Source organism: Schistocerca piceifrons, chromosome X, assembly GCF_021461385.2.
Source record: "Schistocerca piceifrons isolate TAMUIC-IGC-003096 chromosome X, iqSchPice1.1, whole genome shotgun sequence".
In the NCBI taxonomy this organism is placed as follows: domain Eukaryota; kingdom Metazoa; phylum Arthropoda; class Insecta; order Orthoptera; family Acrididae; genus Schistocerca; species Schistocerca piceifrons.
In genome coordinates this window covers 293110709-293135240 of record NC_060149.1, presented here as the reverse complement: position 1 = coordinate 293135240, position 24532 = coordinate 293110709, and positions in this window count along the sequence as shown.

Below are 24532 nucleotides of genomic sequence, written 5' to 3'. Positions count from 1 at the left end.
TCTTCACGCAATTTGGGTGCGTAGATCCTGAGAAATCAGTACCCAGAACAACCACCTCTGGACGTAATAACGGCCTTGATACACCTGGCCATTGAGTCAAACAGAGCTTGGATGGCGTGTACATGTACAGCTGCCCATGCAGCTTCAATACGATACCACAGGTCATCAAGAGTAGTGACTGGCGTTTTGTGACGAGCCAGTTGCTCGGCCACCATTGACGAGACATTTTCAATTGGTGAGAGATCTCGAGAATGTGCTGGCTAGGGCAGCAGTTGAACATCTTCTGTTTCCAAAAGGCCGGTACAGGACCTGCAATATGCAGTCGTGCATTATCCTGCTGAAATTTAGGGTTTCACAGGGATCGAATTAAGGGTAGAGCGATGGGTCGTAACACATCTGAAATGTAACGTTCACTGTTCAAAGCGCCGTCAATGCGAACAAGAGGTGACCGAGATGTGTCACCAGTGGTACCCCATACCATCACGCCGGGTGATACGCCAGTATGGCGATGACGAATACACGCTTGCAATGTGCGTTCACCGCGATGTCGCCAAACACGAATGCGACCATCATGATGCTGTAAACAGAACCTGGATTCATCCGAAAAAATGACGTTTTGCCATTCCTGCACCCAGGTTCGTCATTGAGTACCCATCGCAGGCGCTCCCGCCTGTGATGCAGCATCAAGGGTAACCACAGCCAAGATCTCCGAGCTGGTAGTCCATGCTGCTGCAAACGTCATCAAACTGTTCGTGCAGATAGTTGTTGTCTTGCAACGTCCCCATCTGTTGACTCAGGGATCGAGACGTGGCTGCACGATCCGTTACAGCCATGCAAATAAGGTGCCTGCCATCTCGAATGCTAGTGATACGAGGCCGTTGGGATCCAGCACGGTGTTCTGTATTACGCTCCTGAACCCACTGATTCTATATTCTGCTAACAGTCATTGGATCTCGACCAATGCGAGTAGCAATGTCGCGATACGATAAACCGCAATCGCGATAGGCTACAATCCGATCTTTGTCAAAGTCGGAAACTTGATGGTACGCATTTCTCCCCCTTACACGAGGCATCACAACAACGTTTTACCAGGCAACGCCGGTCAACTGCTGTTTGAGTATGAGAAATCAGTTGGAAACTTTCCTCATGTCAGCACGTTGTGGGTGTCGCCACCGGCGCCAACCTTGTGTGAATTCTCTGAAAAGCTAATCATATGCATATCACAGCATCTTCTTCCCGTCAGTTAAATTTCGCGTCTGCAGCACGTCATCTTCATGGTGCAGCAATTTTAATGGCCAGTAGTGTATATATATGATGACTTTTGAACATTATTAAGGTAAATACATTGTTTCTTCTCTATCAAAATCTTTCATTTGCTAACTACGCCCATCAGTAGTTAGTGCCTTCAGCAGTTAGAATCTTTTAATTAGTATTGGCACTCACTGTATTACAGTAGTGCGAATAACAAAGATTTCTGTGAGGTAAGTGATTCATGAAAGGTATAGGTTTTTGTTAGTCAAGGCTATTCTTTTGTAGGGATTATTGAAAGTCAGATTGCGTTGCGCTAAAAATATTGTGTGTCAGTTTAGTGATGATCAGAATAAGTAAAGAGAGAAATGTCTGAGTACGTTCAGTTTTGCTCAGCTGTCTCTGTATCAAATAACGTAAGAGTTTTTCCAGCACTATCATTCTTTACATGCAAGGGGGAAGTTTCAGTATTAGTCAGACAGAAAAAATAAATGGGACCCTTTCGAAGAAGAATTTAATGTAGGTAAATTTTTTACAGGGATACATGTTCGCTAGAGGCCGTAGTTTTCGAATTATTCAAGAAGAACGAACAAAAGTTTTTCTTCAGTAACTTTAAAGGCGTGGCCTCCAGCGAAAACGTACCCTAGTACAGAATGTACCTACATTAAATTTCCTGCATAAAGATCATCTTTATTTTATCTATAGCACTAACAGTTTGCACGTAGCGAGCGGGAGAAAGTGAAAATCTTGTGTGTGGTTTTTGAAGTCATTGTGTGTTGCAAAACTGAATCACCCTGTTTAAGGGGCGTGGACAGCATCAGATGCTGAGTGATCACTGTGAAGGACACAACGGTGCTGTGTGCGCTAGTGTCTTGAAAGCGTTATGAGCACATGGCAGAGTTTGAAGGGAGTCTCACTGAGAGTCTCCATTTGGCCGGCTAATCAAATCATGGAGGAGGAGATTAGTATCTAACGTCCCATCGACAACGAAGTCATTAGAGACAGAGCACAAGCTCAGATTAGGGAAGGATGGGAAAGCAAATCGGCCGCGCCCTTTCAAAGGAACCATCTTGGCATTTGCCTGAAGCGATTTAGGAAAATCAAAAAAATATAAATCGGGATTGACGAACGTAGGTTTGAACCATCGTCCTGCCAAAAGATATTCCATTGTGCTAACCACTGGGGTACCTGACTCAGTGGTCGAATAATGCAGTATCCATATTTGTGGGGCATTCAAATGTGACAATGGCCCGATGTTGGCTGCGTGGGAATATGTGGACACGCATACTCTTCTAAGTTCCAGCGGACCACATCTGACCACGACAAGGGAGGATTGCATATTGTGCACCAGGCACACGGTAACCCCTTGATTTCGGCGTCCACCATCCGAGAACAAATAGTGGACTCTGTGCAACATTCTGTATCAACCTGCACTATTGGTCAGAACGGCTGTGGTTGGAGTGGTACTGTGATCAGAATGTTAATGAATGAATGGTGTCACACTGTGGTCAGTGATGAATCGCTAATCTGCTCTACCCCAGATGACTATCGTCGGGAAGTATGGCAGCGACCTTTGAGAGGTCCCATTCTTCCAATGTCTTCGGGAGAGGCAAATCAGTGTTACTCGTGTAGCCATGTTTGTGGGAGTCTCGGGTGTAGCTTCATATCAGAGTTGGTAGTGACTGAAGGAACTCTGATGGCACGACAGTACATCACAGACATTCTGTGTCATGTATTACGTCTCATGCAACTCTACACGGTCCAGTCACATTAATGTGACTACTACCTATTTTAGACGTCAATATGCAATAACCAAACGCGGATGGCAAATCGAGGGAATATAAAGCGTTTCGAGGGGACGCAGAAAACAGTGCAATCATTGTCATAATGTGGAATGGAGCGATTTATCTGACATCCAAAGGGTATGATCATTGGTTTTTGGGCCAAGGGCGAGAGAATTTCTGTAACAGCTAAGTTCACAAACAGTTCTTGGACCACCGGAGTTAAAATATACTGTTCATTGTAAAATGACGCTATCCAAAACTGGCGCCGGGGCAACTGTGGTACACAATGGGCACTAGATGGCAGGGGTGGATGATGGCTGCGGAGATGTGTACGAAAGAATGGACGTGCAGCTGTTGAGCTACTGAGGCCCTAGATGGCAGGGGTGGATGACGGCTGCGGAGATGTGTACGAAAGAATGGACGTGCAGCTGTTGAGCTACTGAGGCCCTAGATGGCAGGGGTGGATGACGGCTGCGGAGATGTGTACGAATGAATGGACGTGCAGCTGTTAAGCTACTGAGGCCCTAGATGGCAGGGGTGGATGACGGCTGCGGAGATGTGTACGAATGAATGGACGTGCAGCTGTTAAGCTACTGAGGCCCTAGATGGCAGGGGTGGATGACGGCTGCGGAGATGTGTACAAAAGAATGGACGTGCAGCTGTTGAGCTACTGAGGCCCTAGATGGCAGGGGTGGATGACGGCTGCGGAGATGTGAACGAACGAATAGACGTGCAACTGTTGATCTACTGACCACCTAGACGAAACAAGAGGCTACCAGCAGCGTCTCCTCAACTACTGTTCAGCGAACGTTGCTGTGATGGGTCTCAATAGCAGGTGCCTGGTTCATGCACCCATCTGACTGCTGTTCATCGGCGTCGAAGGCTGTAATTTGCAGTCCAATATCTCAACTGGAAGTCCACTTGGTAGCGACAGGTAGTCTTTTAGATGAATCACGTTTTATGCTTCATCAGACAGATGGTCGTTAGCATGTAGGGTGTGACCTGAATGAAAACATCCTGCAAGAATTTTCGAAAAGGGTCAATTCGGAGGGCATTCCCTGGTTGACATAGTCATTCTGGAGGGCACAATGAATCAACAAAAGTATGCATCTATCCATGGAGACCATGTCCACTCGTACATATGTTTTGTTTTCTCCTCGGCACGATAGTATCTCCCAGAAGAACAACGCAATGTGTCACACATCTCGCAGTGCACACGGGTGATTTGAAGAGTACCAAGTTTACCGTTCCCCCTGGCCACCAAACTCCACGGGTTAAAACCCACTCGAGAATATGTGGGGCCACATCGATGAGGCTGCTGTCCCACCTGGCCTACTGGAGTCAGCGTGGTTCCACATCCCTGTCGGTATCTTCCAGAACCTCATTGACTCTCTTCCTGCACGTCTCACGCTGCAAAAGGTGGCTATTCAGGTTATTGACAGGTGGTCACATTAATCTGACTGGACAGTGTAGAATGGTTCCATTTTTCCACAATACAATTCCTGTCCCCACATGGTACGTGTATCTATGAACTGTCTGCATGATGTTGAAGTACTCGCGTGGCCACCAAGATCGCCACATCTGTCCCTCATAGATAATGTATGGGACAACCTCAGATGTCAACTCTGTCCCAGTGCCAGTACCCAGGATATTGCGGATCAGTTACAAACGTTGAGGGCCACCTTGCTTTAGGAGAGAATACAACGGTTTGTGACACTCTTCCCATCTGAATCGGGTTCCCTGGTTCGATTCCCGACGGGGTCAGGGATTTTCTCTGCCTCGTGATGACTGGGTGTGTGATGTCCTTAGGTTAGTTAGATTTAAGTAGTTCTAAGTTCTAGGGGACTGATGACCATAGATGTTAAGTCCCAGAGTGCTCAAGCCATTTGAACCCTTTGAACCCATCTCAATCGGTGCATACGTCCAGGGCAGAGTGAGAGTAACGTCATACCGATAAGTGGCCTCAACTGCTAAGTTCTTTGCAAATTTGACTCGATATTGCAATCACTGAAATAACGTCACGAACTCTCTCAACTCATGAACTTTCATTTCGTTTCCTCTCCTCCCCCTCACCTCTTTCCGAGTGCTTCACTTTTTTTATCAGACAGTGCAGTTTTTGAGGATAATTTTGACTCCGTTTCAAAAAAATCTATAATGCAATCTCTTGAGAACCAAGACAATGAGTCAACTTATGTTAATGCACTGAAGAACATATACTTCGCCGGCCGCTGTGGCTGAGCGGTTCTAGGCGCTTCAGTACGGAACCGCGCTGCTGCTACGGTCGCAGGTTCGAATCCTGCATCGGGCATGGAGGTGTTTGATGTTCTTCAGGTTAGTTAGGTTTAAGTAGTTCTAAGGCTAGGAGACTGATGACCTCAGACGTTAAGTCCCATAGTGCTTAGGGCCATTTGAACCATTCAAAACATATACTTCAATAATACACCTTCCACTAGAAATCGTCAGATTACCAAGATTTTCAAAAATATTGGCGTAGTTAGGCAAGGAGATCCTTTATCACCAAAAGCATTCTGATTAGCCCTAGGGGAACTTTAAAGGCCTTTAACTGAGTATACGAAGATTCAAAATATCTGAGCCAAGTTCGTTTCCTTCAGTAACACTTTTCCCGGGATATGACTTCGTAGTTATGCACTACTCTGATGGGGGCCACTTACAATATAACATTCCCATCCACGATGTACCTGTTCCGCAATACCTTCACTATATTTCTCCATGAAAATTATAGCACAAAGAAGAAAACATTTGACTAAATGAACTTACGAAGACGTACTATTAAGTACATTGCAATACAAGAGTAATCAGGATAACATAATTGTATAGAACCGCTGACTGAAAATTCAGTAACATGCACTATCCGGCCAATTGTACCCGTACACCCCTATGCAATGATGGCTGGTCAACTAGATGTCATGAGACGCGGATCCGCCAGAACAAAAAGAGGCAGGTAGTATTGTGTTGTCAGTCGCGAGTGCTCAGTTATATCGAATGTTCTACATCTACATATATACTCCGCAAGCCAATGTATGGTGCAACCGTATGGTGTGTGGCGGAGGGTACCTTGCTACAACTACTAGTCGTTTCCCTTCCTGTTCCAGTCTCAAATGGAGCGAAGGAGAAACAACTGTCTATATGACTTCGAACGAGGCCTAATTTATGTTACCTTCTCTTCTCTGTTTCTGCGAAATTTACATTGGCGTCAGCAGAATCCTTCTTCCGCCAGTTGCAAATGCCCGTTCTCTAAATTTTCGCAATAGTTTTTCGCGAAAAAACGTCGTATTCCCTCTAGAAATTCTCATCTGAATTAACAAAGCATCTCCGTAACACTCGCGTATTGGTCGAACCTACTGGTAACAAATCTAGCAGCACGTCTCTGAATTGCTTCGATGTCTTTCTTTAACCCGACGTGGTGGGGATCCAGAATACACAAGCAGTAGTAAAGAATGGGTCGTACAAGTGTTCTACGCCCAGTATCCTTTGCAGATGAGTTACACTTTCCTAAAACTCTCCCAATAAACCGAAGTCGACCATTCACCTTCTCGACTGTCGCCTTTACGTACTCGTTCCATTTGATAGCGCCTAGATATTTAATAGGCGTGACTGTGTCTGGCAGCACATCACTAATATTGTATTCTAATATTACAGGGTTGTTTCTCCAACTCGTCTGTATTAACTTATATTTTTCTATATTTAGAGCAAGGTGCCGTTCATTACGTAAACCTAAACATAAATTCCGTCCACAGGCCTTGGCGGGCCCATCGGTACCGACCGACCCCCGTGTCATCCTCCTACAACAGAGTCGCTGGATGCAGTGTGGAGGGACGTGGGATCAGCAAGCAGCTCTCCCAACCACTGTTAGTTTTCGTAACTTAGAGCCGCTACTATTCTTAAATATTTGTCAACAATATGGTAGCCAATGAGCATCTGCTGTTATTCTTACCACAATGAAAACTATTTTCGTCTTAAAGAAAGGTAACAAACTCAGAAGTCATCACTAAAATATTGACCAATAACTCAGTTTTACAGTTAACTTTCTGCAAAAAAGATAATTGCAATAATTTGTTTGCATTTCGTAATAGCTCATTTCAGTGTAAAGACGACTCCATATTAATGTCCACTATTTTGTGTCTGCATACTATTGATCATATAGTTTATAAAGGCCCCACGTGCTACTATTATCGTCTCTAAGCTTCATGACGAAGAACTGAAGAGGATATGTATATGTTTATGGAGACTCTTTATCCAAGCGGATTGTATGCGAGCACATGAGGAAACAACAGCGGTTGCTGGTGGGTCTGGACAACGTGTTGCCGTCAACCGTAATCAGGACATGGGGCCTAATGTCAGGCGAACGTGCACATCCATAATCACATACTGGTGGACAGTGTCCTGCTGAAATGTAGTACAGCAATTTTTAGCTCTAAAGCCCTCTGACGTAGTGGTTGCCGTTCAGTTCGTCATCAGTATATAGAAATCGAGATCGTATTTTCGTTTTAATGGTACCCCAAAGCAATTCATCCGCTCAGCGATGCTGTGTCCTACATTTGGAAATTTTTGATGCACAGATCAAGATACTTTTCGTTTAATCACTCCTGGATATGTAAGGCCATGTTCCATTACCAGATGTCATACAAATAAGGGTTATCTGGAATATAAATAACTAAATAAACAGAATTATGAATGCAATAAAGTATTACAAAGTGCTCACTTTCAACCGAAAGTGTTTTTTTTTTCAGTTTAGAAATCGCAGTTCATTGAACATATGTTCTTATCTGACCATAATGGTTAGACCGTTGGCTTCTATAAAATTTTCTTAAGTTTCGTCAGTTTCAGAAGCGACGACCCCATACGTGTTTTCTCGTGTAGTATCTGTCAGGTGCACAGCCCCAACTCGTGTTCCTCTCTTCTACAGTATCGTTTTCTGTCCTGCACCTTGCATGTGGTCTACATAAAAATCTGTTTTCTCTTTATAAAAAAAGATCGTGAACTTGTTTCTTCCTGTTTATCTGCACACAATCGGGATGGAGCACCATTATATTATTGGGTTCCTTCATCAACATATGAGAGACACTCACACGCACAAGAGAAGAGTCACACACTCATCACCTTGTTTCTAAATTACTTTATTACAATCTATATTAAACATACTTCACCGCAAAGATACTTCAGTACAAAGATGCACGAAACATAACAGCATTACAACTCTCGTTACTTATTCGGCACAATTAGGTTGGTTTCCACGCGACTTTAATGGAGGTTTCTCTGGCCAATGGCGATGAGTAATGGAGCTACATAAAATGCTTCATATCCAGCGGATACCGGGCTATAAAGGGCAACGAACACGCATGGGGTCACATGAATACTAACAAGTAGTATTGCACATTTCAGTGCCCTAAAAACCTTAGCTAATTTCCCCTTCTTTTAGAGTCTAGCTCACTGAATAGATCGGTTGATAAGTATCAGAGTAAACTTGGTGACTTCAGTATTTTACAATAATTCAAGATTTAGAAAAGAGAACTAAATGGTGTAAAAATTGGCGATTGACCCTAAATAATGAAAAGTGTGAGATCATCCACATGAGTGATAAAAGGAATCCGTTAAACTTCGGTTACACGAGAAATCCGTCAAATCTAAAAGGCCGTAAATTCAACTAAATACCCAGGAATTACAATTTCGAACAAATCAAATTGGAAAGAACACATAGAAAATGTTGTGGGGACGGCTAACCAAAGACTGCGTTTTACTGGCAGAACACTTAGAAAATGTAATAAATTTACTACAGAGAATGCCTACACTACGCTATTCCGTCCTCTTTTGGAGTACTGCTGCGCGATCTGGCATCCTTACCAGATAGGACTGACGGAGTACATCGAGAAAGTTCAGAGAAGAGCAGCACGTCTTGTATTATCGCGAAACGGGGGAGAGGCTGCCACGGACATGATACAGGATTAATGGTGGACATAATTAAAACAAAGGCGCTTTTCGTTGAGGTGAAACCTTCTCACGAAATTTGAATCACCTGCTTTATCCTCCCAATGCGAAAATATTTAGTTGCCACCGACCTACATCGGGAGAAACGATCATCATAATAAAATAAGGGAAATCAGAGTTCACACGGAAAGATATAGGTGTTCGTTTTTTCCGCGCGCTGTTCGAGGGTGAAGTAATAGAGAATTAATGTGAAGGTGGTTCAATGAACCCTCTGCCAGGCACTTAAGTGTGATTTGCAGAGTATCCATGTAGACGTGAAAAGTACTATGTTTGCATGTTACTATATTCACAAGATTCCGCAATTATAGACAGAGATTGTGTCATATTGGCTTCAGCGTTCCAATACTCCATATTCGATTAACCTTAATATTAAGATCCTTACATTTTTACGTCTCTAACGGGACTGAGACATCTATTAAGAGCCATGGTCTTTTATCTGGTCGAAGTACAATGATGTAAGGCTTGTTGGTTACTAACATCCGGTCGGTATTTAGTTGTTGATCGCACACGATAATGTTACGACCAGAAGTGACATTTAAATTTTTTAATTTAAGTATTTAATTTTTTAGATATGTTTAGGGGAAACTGGGGCAAAGTGACTGCTCTAAGAGAATGAATTTTCACTGAACTATGATTATTGATAGAAGCTTGCCTCTTACAAATTTTGAATATGCAAATCATGAGGTATCACGCCAAATCTTTTTAAGCTAAAAAGAAAAGAATGTACAAGAACCATATGCATTTTTCTGAAGGCTTACGTAGTGGCCACTTTTCCTTAACAAAGCGGTTAATGTGGAAAGTTCCATCGCAAGAGCATCCCATATTTGTTGTCCTGATTTCCGGAGATATTTTCTAAGCACCTTGGTGCCCTAGTATCTGAAACTATACCAAGCAGCCGTAGCAGAGCGTTTTCAATCTGATTTTTCTATTAGGTCAATTACAACAGCACAGAGATAGTTTTAAATAATATAAATTAATTAATTCAGAGTCCTCAGAAAGAGGTTGGATAACGGAAGATAGCTTTGTTCAGCATGAGGCACATAAAAGTGGCCAGGAGTACAAAGAAACACAGCAGAGGAAAAGAAATACAGCAGACGGTAAAAGTAACCACCATTCATCTCTTGACACTTTTGGGTCTTGGTCAGAAACCTGCTGAAGGCGAATCGGATCTGGATGCCGGAATTGCTGTAGTCTCGTCAAGAATGTTGTGAGAATGCAGTTCTTGAGGCAGCCCACACGAAGTAATCACACACTGACAGATAAGATGACGTGGGTGGCCAGCTAGTGCCGCGACCAGAATGACCTTTTCAGTTGGAGCGCTCCCAGAAACAACTGTCACAGGAAATGGCCCTCGATTTGTTTTCATGGAATTCTCTGCCCACTGAGAAGCAAATGACATAGCGCTGATACACAGTGCACCCTTCCACCCTGCCTTTAATGATCTGGCAAAATGTTTCACCCATGCATTTAAATCCCAGTAGTCCAAGCTTCACCACCATCACCATTTGGGGAAGACACTTATACTCTTTCTGACTTCTTATTATTCTGCTCCCCAGGACAGGTCAAACCCAGCAGAAAAACTCTATGGTCGGTCACCATGGTCGCAATTATATACCATCCACTCCACCAGCACCCATCTCTCCTCTCAGCAGTCTGGCTGCCACCATTTCTCTGTCCAACATAATAAGTGGACGCTTGTCTTCACCAAATTCTGCCAATGTTGATTCGCTGTGCTTGTTTCCAATCTTTTGACTAGGCCATGGCTGAGATAACACTTCAAGGTGTCACAGCATGCCATAAGCACATTAACCAATTGCGACCTCACTGTGGTCCTCTGCCTGGGTTCGGTAGTCTACCATCATAATTAGTTCCAGAGAGTTCTCAACAATGTCCATCCCAGACACCACCCGCCTACCTCAGCTCCTGCCTGTGACCAGCTCTCTGTAGCGACTGTCAGCTGCTCTACACGCCACACCAGTGCCAATGCCGATGGAGGTGGACCTGAGACCCTCTATGTTCTGGCGTAACCACAAGCGCCGGAAAGAAGATGAAGATCCCAAGACCAGAGAAGGCGGTGAAACGACGTCGGCCAATGGTGCGCGGAATAGGACCGCAACACGACAGGAGCGCCCTCAAGTCGAAGTGAATATGCCCGCCGCTCCTACCGGCCTCGGCCGGACATTATTCGCAGAGCATAGCACAGTCTAGGAGAGAGTGCTACGAATTCAGTTATTGGTTATCCACAAACTGTGTGACAAACCTGCATGAACTCTGACTTGGTTGCATGTCACCCTTCGTTTGCGACACCTTTGTAAATACAAGTTAAGTAGTGTCAATCTGCTTTATAGAAATAAAACTACTAATTTTATTTACTTGAATTGTTGTATAGCATTCCCAGAATGCAGCGTCCCTTAGGCACCCTATACAAGACGAGTGGGCAAGACCCAACAACTGGCCACGAGAATTCTCCGAACTCTGTGCCGAAGGCCACGGAAATTTGTGTGTTTTTTGTTGCTGGCGCCTTAATCCTCTCTTGTCTTTACTTTGCAGGGCGCATATTGCTTTAACAGTTTCTTGTAGTTTTTGTTAATAAGTGTTTTCAGGTGGACATTGCAGAAACTTTCTTTGTTCATATTTTTGTCTATTTGTTACATTTGTGTCTTCCAACACGGCCACCCCACCTGTCCGTCCCCTTGCTCAGGCGCCACAGTCGCAAGCGTTAGATGCGACACAGCTCATGCAGATGTTTCAGTTTCATATGGTTCAAATGGCTCTGAGCACTATGGGACTTAACTTCTAAGGTCATCAGTCCCCTAGAACTTAGAACTACTTAAATCTAACTAACCTAAGGACAGCACACACATCCATGCCCGAGGCAGGATTCGAACCTGCGACCGTAGCGGTCACGCGGTTCCAGACTGTAGCGCCTTTAACCGCTTGGCCACACCGGCCGGCTTTCAGTTTCAGACGCAACAGATAGCTACTCGACACAACACGGTGCAGCAGCTACTGGCCAACGCTGCGCGCCCGACGGAACAAGCACCGCGTACTACAACTGCTATACCACCTTTTAGACTGTTCAGTGAAAAAGACGAGGAATGGCTCGAGTGGTTGTCTCAGTTTAACGCCCACGTCATCGCCCGCAATGTGTCAGGTACTGTGAAACTTCCCTTATCTATTGTCAACGGTAGGAAGTGCAGCGTTCAGATTAATTCAAAAACTCTTTCCTAACGCCACTCCGAGTGAACTTAGTTATGAACGTGTGGTACAGGCGCTAAAAAACTATTATAACCAACAAGTGAATGTGGTAGCAACTAGGTATGAATTTTTTAATTGCAAAAAAAAAAAACGGTCAGGACAAACTTATCGCGAGTGGGTAACAGATCAAATGGTTCAAATGGCTCTAAGCACTATGGGACTTAACATCTGAGGTCATCAGTCCCCTAGTCTTAGAACTGCTTAAACCTAACTAATGTAAGGACATCACACTCATCCATGCCCGAGGCAGGATTCGAACCTGCGACCGTAGCAGCAGCGCGGTTCCGGATTGAAGCGCCTAGAACCGCTTGGCCACAGCGGCCGGCTGGGTAACAGATTTGCAAGGTATGACAAAGAAATGTAAATTCAGATGTGCTTGCGGTGTTTTATATTCAGATGTTATATTGCGTGATGCGATCGTTTACAATGTACCTGATGTCAAAGTCAGAAAACAAATTTTGAAACAGTCCGAACCATCATTTGAGCAAGTATTGCAAATCTTAGATCAGTACGATTGCGGTACCGTGTCGGCTCATACATATGAGCAGCCAGTTATTTGTCGGGTTGAGCCCCTTAGTTACGATCGCCCTATTCCGCACCGGCGGCCTGCGATAACCACGCCGAGTAAACAACATTCCACACCACACAAGCAGTTCGCGAAATAGGCGGCTACAAAGGCGAACAGAATTAATGCTTGCCCTAGGTGTTACTCACGGCAGGAACGCCAAGACTACCCCTCCCGACAAGCTCAGTAGTACGCTTGTGTTAGAAAAGGACATGTGCAATCCGAATGTTTGCAACGGAACAAACGTAAGAATTGAGCCCACTCACAAAACTCTAGTCACAAGGCCCATGTCATTAATGCAGTACATTCCAAGTCTGCAACAAGCAAGCATGCAGTTTCGTCAGTGATACATCAGTCAAACAAAATTTTTGTTCATTTGCTTATTTGTGGGAAACGTGTGAAATTTCAGTTGGACAGGGGTGCCTCTGTTTCATTGCTAAATCGTCACACATATGAACTGTTAGGCTCCCCACGCCTATCTAACACTAGCACACAACTGACGGCTTATAATGGACAACACATTCCCGTTATTGGAACATGTACTTTGCCAGACATGTATCGCTCACATACGCGAACGCTGACTTTTAAAGTGCTACAATGACGAGATTGTGAGAACATATTTGGTCTTGATCCTTTTGATTTGTTTGGCTTGAACATTCAGGACGATGTGTTGTCAGTGTCCCCATTCAGTGTAAAAGACAGTGTAGCTAGCATGCTCAAAGAATTTCCGGAACTCTTTTCTGAAGGTGTAGGCAAAGCTAACAATTTTGTTGCTCGTATTACGCTGGAAGACAATGCTCAGCTCCGACGAAACCGGTTCCTGTACGAACTACCCAAAAATTGCAAAGACGGGCTCTGTTGTTGTGTCAATACCAGTACGGATTCAAATGGCTCTGAGCACTATGGGACTTAATATCTGAGGCCATCAGTCCCCTAGAACTTAGAACTACTTAAACCTAACTAACCTAAGGACATCACACACATCCACGCCCGAGGCAGGTTTCGAACCTGCGACCGTAGCGGTCGCGCGGTTCCAGACTGTAGTGCTTAGAACCGCTCGGCCACACTGGCCGGCTCAATACCAGTACGAGATTGTGTATCGTCCGACTGCTCAACATGGTAATCCGGACGCGCTTTCACGCCTTCCGATTGGCCCTGACAGACTTTGACGCTTCTGCTGCATCTTGTTGTCACATCGATGCTCAGGATTCTGAATTGGTTCAGTCTTTTCCGCTGAACTATAAAAAAATTACACAGGCCACGGAAGCTGGTCCAGATTTGAACATTTTGCTCAGCTGCATTCGCACATGTTGGCCTCACTCAGTGACTAGCATAAAAAACTCTGTAGTGCGCCGATACTTTGCACGTCGGCATATGCTCGCTGTACAGAGGTGTGATTCTTGTTCAAAATGACAGTGGGCAGTCACGTGTGTTGATCCCTAACGCTTTGCAAAAAGAAGTGTTGCAGTTCCATCACCAACGACACTGGGGGAGTGTTTGTACGAAACAGCGTGTCGTCACTGTATTTGGCAGGGTATGGACACCCAAATAGAACACATGACGCCACAGTGTCAGGCATGTGCGCAAAATGAGTTCGCTCCGCCACAAAAATCTACATCTACATCTACATACATACTCCGCAATCCACCATACGGTGCGTGGCGGAGGGTACCTCGTACCACAACTATCATCTTCTCTCCCTGTTCCACTCCCAAACAGAACGAGGGAAAAATGACTGCCTATATGCCTCTGTACGAGCCCTAATCTCTCTTATCTTACCTTTGTGGTCTTTCCGCGAAATATAAGTTGGTGGCAGTAAAATTGTACTGCAGTCAGCCTCAAATGCTGGTTCTCTAAATTTCCTCAGTAGCTATTCACGAAAAGAACGCCTCCTTTCCTCCAGAGACTCCCACCCGAGTTACTGAAGCATTTCTGTAATCCTTTGCTTGGCCTAAGTCGCAATCGCCATGGCAACATTGCCTTTTTGGAACACCCGTTAATGATTGTAGTTGACTCGTATAGCAAGTTTCCTTTTGCTGTGCCAATGAAATCGACAACGTCACGTAGCACGAATCAAGTGTTGTCATCGATTTTTTGTCTAGAAGGTTTACCTGAATTACTAGTGTCAGACAACAGCCCTCAGTTCACGTCAAATGAATTTGAAACATTCTGTGAACGCAATAGCATACACCACCTAACTAGTGCACCGTTCCATTCACAGTCAAACGGCGAAGCGGAACGTTTTTTCAGAACCTTCTAGCAGCAGATGGCCAAACTTCGCTCCGCACACACCAGGGATCAAGCATTGCTACTGTTTCTCTCCTCATATCGTTCGCACCCACAAGATGGACCATCGCCGGCGGAACTGCTTTACAGCTGCCGCCATCAGACACTGCTCCACCTGCTCCACCCTTCTCAGCATCCGACACCTAGGGAAGGCCGCAAGTATCGCTTCGCGCCGCATGATGTTGTCTTTTACAGGGTTTTTAGCGGCAGCAGACGGTGGGCACGAGGTGAGATCGTCCGTCGACTTGGCGCATCCATGTATCTTCTTTCAGGTCCAGATGGCTTGCAGCGCCGCCATTAAAATCAACTTCGTCTCTGTCATATACACGATGATCTTTCAGTCTCTCTTCTCTCAGATTCACGGGTCCAGAGGACAGTGCGGCCACAGCAGCCGCCAGATGGTGTCATCACAATATCGCGGGACGACGCCATGTAGACGGAACCTTCACCACTTCCGCCGCCTCTCGTCCTACCGATGGAGCTGGACCCGCCCACACCGCAGCAGCCGCCGCCTTCTTCATCTGGTTCACGTCATCAGGAGGTGGACGCGTACCCTTCTGGTCGTTTTACGGGGGCGTTTCCACCAGAGCGCAGGCGGGGTACGGCCGGAAGCCTGACGTCCCCTGCAGCCACAGCTTCCGGCCCGACGTTGCGCCCACACTCTTGCATCCTCCGCCGTGGCCGCACTCCGTACACGACGACGGTCCGTCGTTTTTTTTCTTTGGGGGGTGGGAGGGGGAGGAATGTTCTGGCGTAACAACAAACGCCGGAACGAAGACGAAGAACCCAAGACCAGAAAAGGCGGTGAAACGACGTCGGCTAATGGTGCGCGGAATAAGACCGCACCACGACAGGACCGCCATCAAGCCGAAGTGAATATAAGCGCCGATCCTGCCAGCCTCGGCCAGACATTAGTGGAACGTATTCGCACGGCATAGACGGCATAGGAGAGAGTGCCACGAATTCAGTTATTGGTTATCCAAAAACTGTGTGACAATCTCGCATGAAATCTGACTTAGTTGAATGCCGCCCTTCGTTTGCGACACCTTTGTAAATACAAGTTAAGTGTTGTAAAACTGCTTTATAGAAATAAAGCTGCTAATGTTATTTGCTTGAATGTTTTGTGCAGCATTCCGAGAATGCAGCATCCCTTAGGCACCCTATAAAAGACGAGTGGTAAAGACCGTACATATCCACCCATCCCAGCTGTCAACAGAGACTTAGACCCTCCCAAGAACACTGAGATGTTCTTCCATCTCTCCTTCCTTACGAAGAGGAGGTGGGAAGGGGGGGGGGGACGAGTACTGTGTTGAAGCCTTGCGCCTACTCAGCCAGCAACAATCAAGAGAGATTGGTTATGTAGGTGCAGATCTAGCAGAAAACAGCTCTTCAGATGGCAGACAAGGGAAGGTCGTGCTCTGTCTAGCCACCAGGAAGCCGACACAAGTCACTGGCCACACGGACCTGATTTCTGGCGTTCCCCAAGGTAGTATTATAGGCCCTTTGCTGTTCTTTACCTATGTAAACGATTTTGGAGACAAAAAAAATGGTTCAAATGGCTCTGAGCACTATGGGACTTAACTTTTGAGGTCATCAGTCCCCTAGGACTTAGAACTACTTAAACCTATCTAACCTAGGGACATCACACACATCCATGCCCGAGGCAGGATTCGGACCTGCGACCGCAGCGGTCGCGCGGTTCCAGACTGTAGCGCCTAGAACCGCTCGGCCACTCCGGCCGGCTCCACAGGCCATGTGACCGGAAATAGTACCTGCAGTGTCTTGGCACCTCAGCCGTATTTAGGCCGGCACCCGGGCTAAACTCGTGCAGTTCATTACAAATGAGTTTCCTGGGCTAGACACCAATTACGAAAGCATCCTCACAGTCAGGATATCACTCTGGAGCCGCTGTTACGACGATGACGCCCTCCACTTCGACCTTCGCCTCCAAGAGCTTTCAGCTATGGATCTGCACGGTTCGTAGCCTCTAAAACGAAGATACGCAGCCTGAGACTCTCTGACCAGCAACGGGACTTTGTAATATTTGTCTTCGTTTTCTATCGGCAATATGCGGGACTTGAAATTTTAGGTGTCCCTTCGAGACTTCAACTTTTTCTCGTTCTCTCGGTACTTTAACTTCTGCACGTCCCTTCTGGACTTTGATTGTGGCACACTTAGTGTTTGGGCATAGGATTTCAATTTCCTTTGACATTTTCAGGCCTTCACGCTTCAGGTGTCATTACTCTTCTCTCAAGACGTGACCTGTTTTCAATTATTATGTTCCAAACTTACTTTTGTCAGAGAAGAATGTTTATGCGTGTGTTGCAATACACTTCATTTTCATTTTTTACCTGGGTATTTTTCCTGCGCTGCCGCCGTCGGCGGCGGCGGCGGCGGACATATCTCCCAACACATGAAATTTCATTTCATTTCCACCCCTCCGTACGGGTGATTCACATTTTTTCCGGAAGTGCATTAACGGACAATCTGTTCTTGCATATACCCAGGATAGCTCTCCTGCCCCTTACGGCATTATCCAATACATTATAAGAGACCGTTCAGGCAGTTTAGGTGGTTTCACCTACATCTGGTATACCTTGTGGCATTTCGGTTTTTCCGGCATTAAAACCCACCGTCCCGCGTTCCTATGCGCCGTTCCTGATCGATTTTGGTGTGTTGTTTACTCAGAAAATTTATTCCAAATATGAAATCGTAGCTATCGTTAACTAAAGAAAGTACTTCCAAGCCAGTCCTGTAGTTTTTGCCTATCACTCTAAAGTTAATCTATGACAAACAGGGCGAATGAATACTACCGCAACTACGCCACTTCGTCTACAATGAGGCAGGTTTAAATCCATTAAGCCAATTACCCCTGACTTGCTACGAATACCAGTAATCCAGCATCCAATAAAAAATTTATGCACTCTACTTCTTACATAGCCAGTCAAAAACGAATCTGTCACTGGTTCCGCACACAGGTACCCCTGCTCATATTTACTAGGAACACTGCAGAATGATCACATTACCTTTCTTGCTTACCGCCTGGGTGTGGGGGTCCAACTAGCGACCACTCTGCCTGTGCCTGTGGAAATCTGTACTGACATTCCAATTCTGAGAGCCCACTTCGCTTATACCTTCCACAATGACGTTTCCTACAATTTTTCCGAATGTGGCCAGGATAGCGACATCAACAGCATACGATTTCTACACTAAAAACTACCTTATTTTCCCTTGTTCTGGTTACCACATCTATTCCTGCTAAAGCTGTCAAAGTCACCACAGCTTCGTCTAAAGACTCTGTAGATTCTAGCGGTACTTTAAGAGAAACTGAAGCTGGCAAACCCCGCAAGAATGTGTCTGGCACCGTCTGCTCTACGTCTTGAAGAATGGCCTTGTTGACATTGTTGTTATCCGTCAACTCAAAATCATTAATGTTTAACTCCCTAGGGCATGGGTGTGTGTGTGTTGTCCATAGCGTAAGTTAGTTTAAGTTATATTAAGTAGTGTGTAACCTTAGGGACCGATGACCTCAGCAGTTTGGTCCCATAAGACCTTACCACAAATTTCCAATTTTACGTCTATGAAAAGCGGTTGAAGAACAGTGAAACCACGAGTGTGCGACGAGGTGTTGGACATAAACGCCTCATCACGATATACCCATTTCTCTTCTTTTCTTGTTTCTTGATCCCGGCTTCTTGAGGTCTCTTGCAAAGAGTCATGATAAAATTTTAGTAGTGGCGACGGACAATCTGTTGTGGGTGAATTCGTTTCCGACTAATAATTTGTCCAGTTAATGTGAAATAATGATGTATGATAGAAATGTTCAGATAAACCTTATTACACTGCCACAAGATTTTGATAATTCCACCTAGTACAGTTTATCCTAGGACTGGAAGCTGATTGCTCTGTTTCAATGAAGTAATGCACGTTCAATTATATTGGTATTTATTACTGGTATTGATGTGAACTGCTGCTTGGCAGTATTGGTAAGTATTCAAAATCTACTTGCAATTAATGTTCATTTATTAATAAGAACAGTGTTCGTCAGTGAACTGCAATATCAATGTAGTTGCACATCAGTTGCTAATTAAACTTTTGAAACCGCTGGTTTATTGGCATTTCTTTAAAAGAACGCTCTTATACTATCACTCGATCAGCAAATTCCGTGTAGCAGTTTGTATGTCGAATGAGACATATTAAGTCGCAAATCGTTCTAATGAATGAATTGATTTGCATTACAGTGTTGCTAAGCAACGTGATCAGCAAGGTGATATGAGTCCTAATTAAGACAGAACCTCGATATTTAGAATAAATTTTCTGTTCGTTTTTATCAAAAATCAGTATTTGTTTCGAAAAGTAATTTCAAAGTTCGTGCATTAAGTCCAAGCACGTTTGCAATCACTATAAGCGATTTAATGGAAAGCTCAATCACGCGCTAGCGTGTAAAGTGTTTCAAATCGAGCACGCACGTTTCAATTTTCCCTGATGGGCTAAACGACTTTTTGTAATAACGTGATGTGTCTATCTGACGTAAAGTCTAAATGAAACTGGATGTGTCTCTATTCGGCAAAAAATCACAAAAGGAAATTCACCGCACAGGTCAACGAACTGTACACGCGCACTTTTAGCACTCTAAGTGGTAACTCGTCTAAGAGTAAATGCCGCACGTAAACTCACACCTTTTACATGCATACAAAAATCAAAACACCTTTATATTAAACAGATAAATGATAGCACGCAATTACTAATTAAACATTTCCTATTCTAAATAAATTTCAAGAACTTGTATTTAATAATCAATAGAATTTTATCCCGTGAAAGAAACTACGAGCGTGAGTCAAATAAAAATCTTAAATTTGTAATAACAAATCGAAATTTCACACCGTTATCCTGTAAGTTTGTAAGCGTGCTACAAACAGCGTGCAGAATGGCCTGTAGGTGGCAGCATAGTGCAGATGCTCACATACCGTCGCAGTATCAGTATTAAGATGGCCGCCCCACTTGCGACTTGCACCAGGGAAGAACAGCGTTCTGTTATTCGTAGTGAAGGTGTGAAACCTATTGATATTCATCGACGAATGGAGGTTCAGTGCGGTGATGCATGTTTGTCACAGCAGCAAGTCTACGAATGGAGTAGGAAGTTCGCAAATTGTGTGACTGCAGTGGAAGATGCTCCTCGTCCAGGTCAGGCACAACGAGTTGTGACTCCACAGAACATTGCAGCAGTTGAAGCCATAGTGAAGGAAAATCGCCGAGTGACACTGAATGACATTGCAGCATGTTTACAGATTAGTCATGGGTCAGCACACCACATTGTGCATGATGTGCTCCAGTTTCACAAAGTGTTTGCAAGATGGGTGCAACGGCAGCTGACTCTTGAAATGAGAGAACGACGTGTTGATGCTTGTGAAGAACTTCTTCGACGCTTTGAACGAGAAGGTGATGGCTTCCTTACAAGAATCGTTACTGGGTACGAAACCTGGGTTCACTTCCACCAACCGGAAACGAAGAGAGCGAGCAAGGAATGGCGCCATTCCTCATCACCAAGTGATTTCCATATGTTTGGACCACTCAAAGACGCAATGGGAGGAAAGAAGTTCCGTTCTGATACATAGGTACGCCACGCGGTGCATGAGTAGTTGCGCGGACTATCAAAAGAATTTTTTTCTAAAGGAATTTATACACTTTGTAAGCGCTGGAGACATGCATTGAGCGTGGGGGAGATTATGTTGAAAAGTGATCAGCTTTTTACCACTTCTGCACAATAAAGAATACTTTTAAAAAATTTAAGGTTTTCATTTGACTCACCCTCGTATTAGTCTGCTAAAGCGGATTCAGATTACTGTCAACTCGTGTCTGGACGATGACGTCACGAATTGATACTCGCTTGGCATGAACGAAATACTTGTATTGAAAAATACTATCAGTTGAGTAATTTACTGACTTTTATGACAAATTTGGTACCCCTTGCATCGCTACAACGAAACGTGGAGGTCGGAGGCCCTCTATAAAGCAGGATAGGCAGCGACATGTCGCAGATATGCCGACAGATTACAGTCCTGGTGCACGCACAAGCGTTTCAGAATATACCGTTCAGCGCACATTGTTGACCATGGGACCCCGATGCAGATGATAACCACATGTTCCTATGTCGACCCACTGACATTGTCAATTACGATGGCACTGTGTACAGGTTCATCGATATTGGACTGAGGATGAATGGAAACATTTCGCCTGGTCGGATGATTCACGTTTCTTGTTGCACCACTGGGTCACAGGCGCAGGCCGATGGGGCCTATACTATGCTATAGGGTTATTCACCTGGGCTTCCGTGGGATCTATCGTACTAATCGAAGTCACAATGGCAGGTATGGACTCTGTGACCACCTGTATCCCATAATGCTTGATGTCTTCCTCGACAGTGATGGCAGCTTGCAGTAGGACAACTTTCATTGTCAGAAGCCCAGAGTCGTGCTGCAGTGGTTTGAGGAGCATGATATGGGACCCACGCTGATGTGTTGGCCATAAAAATAGACTGATATTAATTCGATGACACACATCTGGGGCACTATCGTGTGCCAGCTCTGCACTCGTAAACGGAGAGCTCGTGAATTAGGGGAACTGCTTGATCTGTGCGAAACATCTGGTGCCATAAACGAGAGTTGTTCGGAAGTAAGGAACGATCGGCCGCGAAATGGAAACCACACGGAAAATCAAAACTGTTTTCTTTGCACGTTTAGCTACATCTTTCAGGTGTTCTCTACATAGTCGCCGCTCCGACTTCGACATTTGCCGGAGCGTTATACCAAATTTCCAACATCATCGTCATAGAAGGCAGCCGCCTGTTGTTTCCAATAATTCTCTACGCTGGTCTGTAGCGCTTAGCCTGCGCCAAAGTGTTGTCTTCGTATCCAGCGTTTCATGTGAACAGAGATGACACTCAGGACGAGCCACTTAGGGCTGTGTTGTGGGTGATCGAACACTTCCCATCGAAAAGGATGCAGGAGCGTCTTCACTGCCCCTGCAGAGTTCGGCTGAGAATTGCCATGAAGAAGGAAGTGCGTGGCAGTTGTGTTACGTGGGCTGCATTCATTAAGGCGAAGCCTCTCAGCCGGTCCTCCTACTTGGCGGGAGACATTGTTGTTCTAGGCACCTTTACTCGCTTACAGTGCGCTGACAACTGAAAAGAGCGTCTTGATACGATCGATGGGCATACTAAAGACACTGCCCAAAACTTCTGTGAAAAGCCTCGTCGGATTTTCACAGTGGTTTCCATTTCGCAACCGATCGTTCCTCACTTTCCGAATAGCCCTCGTACACCTGGACAAATACCAAGGACTTGTTGAATCCATGTGACGCTCAATCACTGCTGCAATGCGTTCCAAAGGTGGACCGACCGCTGTTAAGTAGGCAGCCATAATATTTTGGGTTATCACCGTACATGTTAAAAATTTGGCTGTTGAATTTGACAACCACAAACTTAAAAACAAACATGAGTAAGATTAAAGTAATGATGTTAGATAAATCTAAGAGACAAGTAAGGACAGACATTAAGGTGGGAAACACAGTACTAGTTTAAGTAAATTGATTTTGCTACTAGGGAAGTACAAATAACAGACGCTGGAAGAAGTATAATGTATATTAAAAGAAGAGTTTCAGTGACCGAATAAGCCTTCAGAAGTAAGAGCAATGTATTAACAAACAACCACCCTAATATATACTGTACAAAAGATTTGTAGGTTCATGTCTTTGAAACTCCGTCGTTTCCCCCCATTCCGACGCAAAAGTGTGAAATTTGGTTAAAAGGTACCTACAACCTTCGTCTGTAATGTTCCTAAACGTGGCGCCCTGCAACGTCAACCTTGGTTTCGACGATGCTACAAACAGCAAGGTGACGACACATTTCTGGATTTCTGGAATGCTTTTGACGCTGTACCACACAAGCGGCTTGTAGTAAAATTGCGTGCTTATGGAATATCGTCTCAGTTATGTGACTCGATTTGTGATTTCCTGTCAGAGAGGTCACAGTTCGTAGTAATTGACGGAAAGTCATCGAGTAAAAGAGAAGTGATTTCTGTCGTTCCCCAACGTAGTGTTATAGGCCCTTTGCTGTTTCTTATCTATATAAACGATTTGGGGGACAATCTGAGAAGTCGTCTTACGTTGTTTACAGATGACCCTGTCATTTATCGACTAATAAAGTCATCAGAAGATCAGAACAAACTGCAAAACGATTTAGGAAAGATATCTGAATGGTGCGAAAATTGGCAGTCCACCCTAAATAACGAAAAGTGTGAGATCATCCACGTGAGTGCTAAAAGGAATTCGTTAAACTTCGGTTACACGATAGATCAGTCTAATCTAAAAGCCTAAATTCAACCAAATACCTAGGTATTACAATTACGAACAACTTAAATTGGAAGGAACACTTGGGAAATGTTGTGGGGAAGGCTAACCAAAGACTGTGTTTTATTGGCAGGACACTTGGAAAAATGTAACAGATCTACATACTGCCTACACTACGCTTTTCCGTCCTCTTTTAGAATACTGCTGCGCGGTGTGGGATCCTTACCAGACAGGATTGACGGAATACATCGAAAGGGTTCAAATAAGGGCAGCACTTTTTGTATTATCGCGAAATATGGGAGAGAGTGACACAGAATTGATACAGGATTTGGGCTAGACACCATTAAAAGAAAGGCGTTTCTCGTTGCGACGGAGTCTTCTCACGAAATTCCAATCACCGACTTTCTCCTTCGAATGCGAAAATATTTTGTTGACGCCGACCTACATAGGGAGAAACGATCACCACGATAAAATCAGGGAAATCAGAGCTCGTACGGAAAGATATAGATGTTGGCTCTTTCCGCGCTCTATACGAGGTTGGAATAATAGAGAACTGTGAAGGTGGTTCGATGAACCCTCTGCCAGGCACTTAAATGTGATTTCCAGAGTATCGATGTAGATGTAGATGCGAAAAATAAACCAGAACTCAGAAGCCCATATGAGGTGTGAGGCAGATGAATTATGTCACATTGGCACCAAATTTCACTACAACGCTACCGTGGACGTGCCGCACGATGGGATGGTCGTCATTCATCCCTCCCCCCCCCCCCCCCCAAACGCTTCTCAATCCTCCTCTAGACGCATATGTGACGGAGGTTATAACAACAACGCCCAGCATTGAAATCACGCTGTTTCTTTATGGCCCACCGAGTAAAACATATCAGACACACCATCGCTCAGAACAGACTCGAAAAAGGCCGCAGGACGTGAAATATAGGGTACCAATGAAATCAACCCTTCTCTTGGGGCGTTCATTTACACATGTATCGCGGTGGAAAACGGCATTTTGCAGTGCGTTGTGCAACAGAACGACATTCTT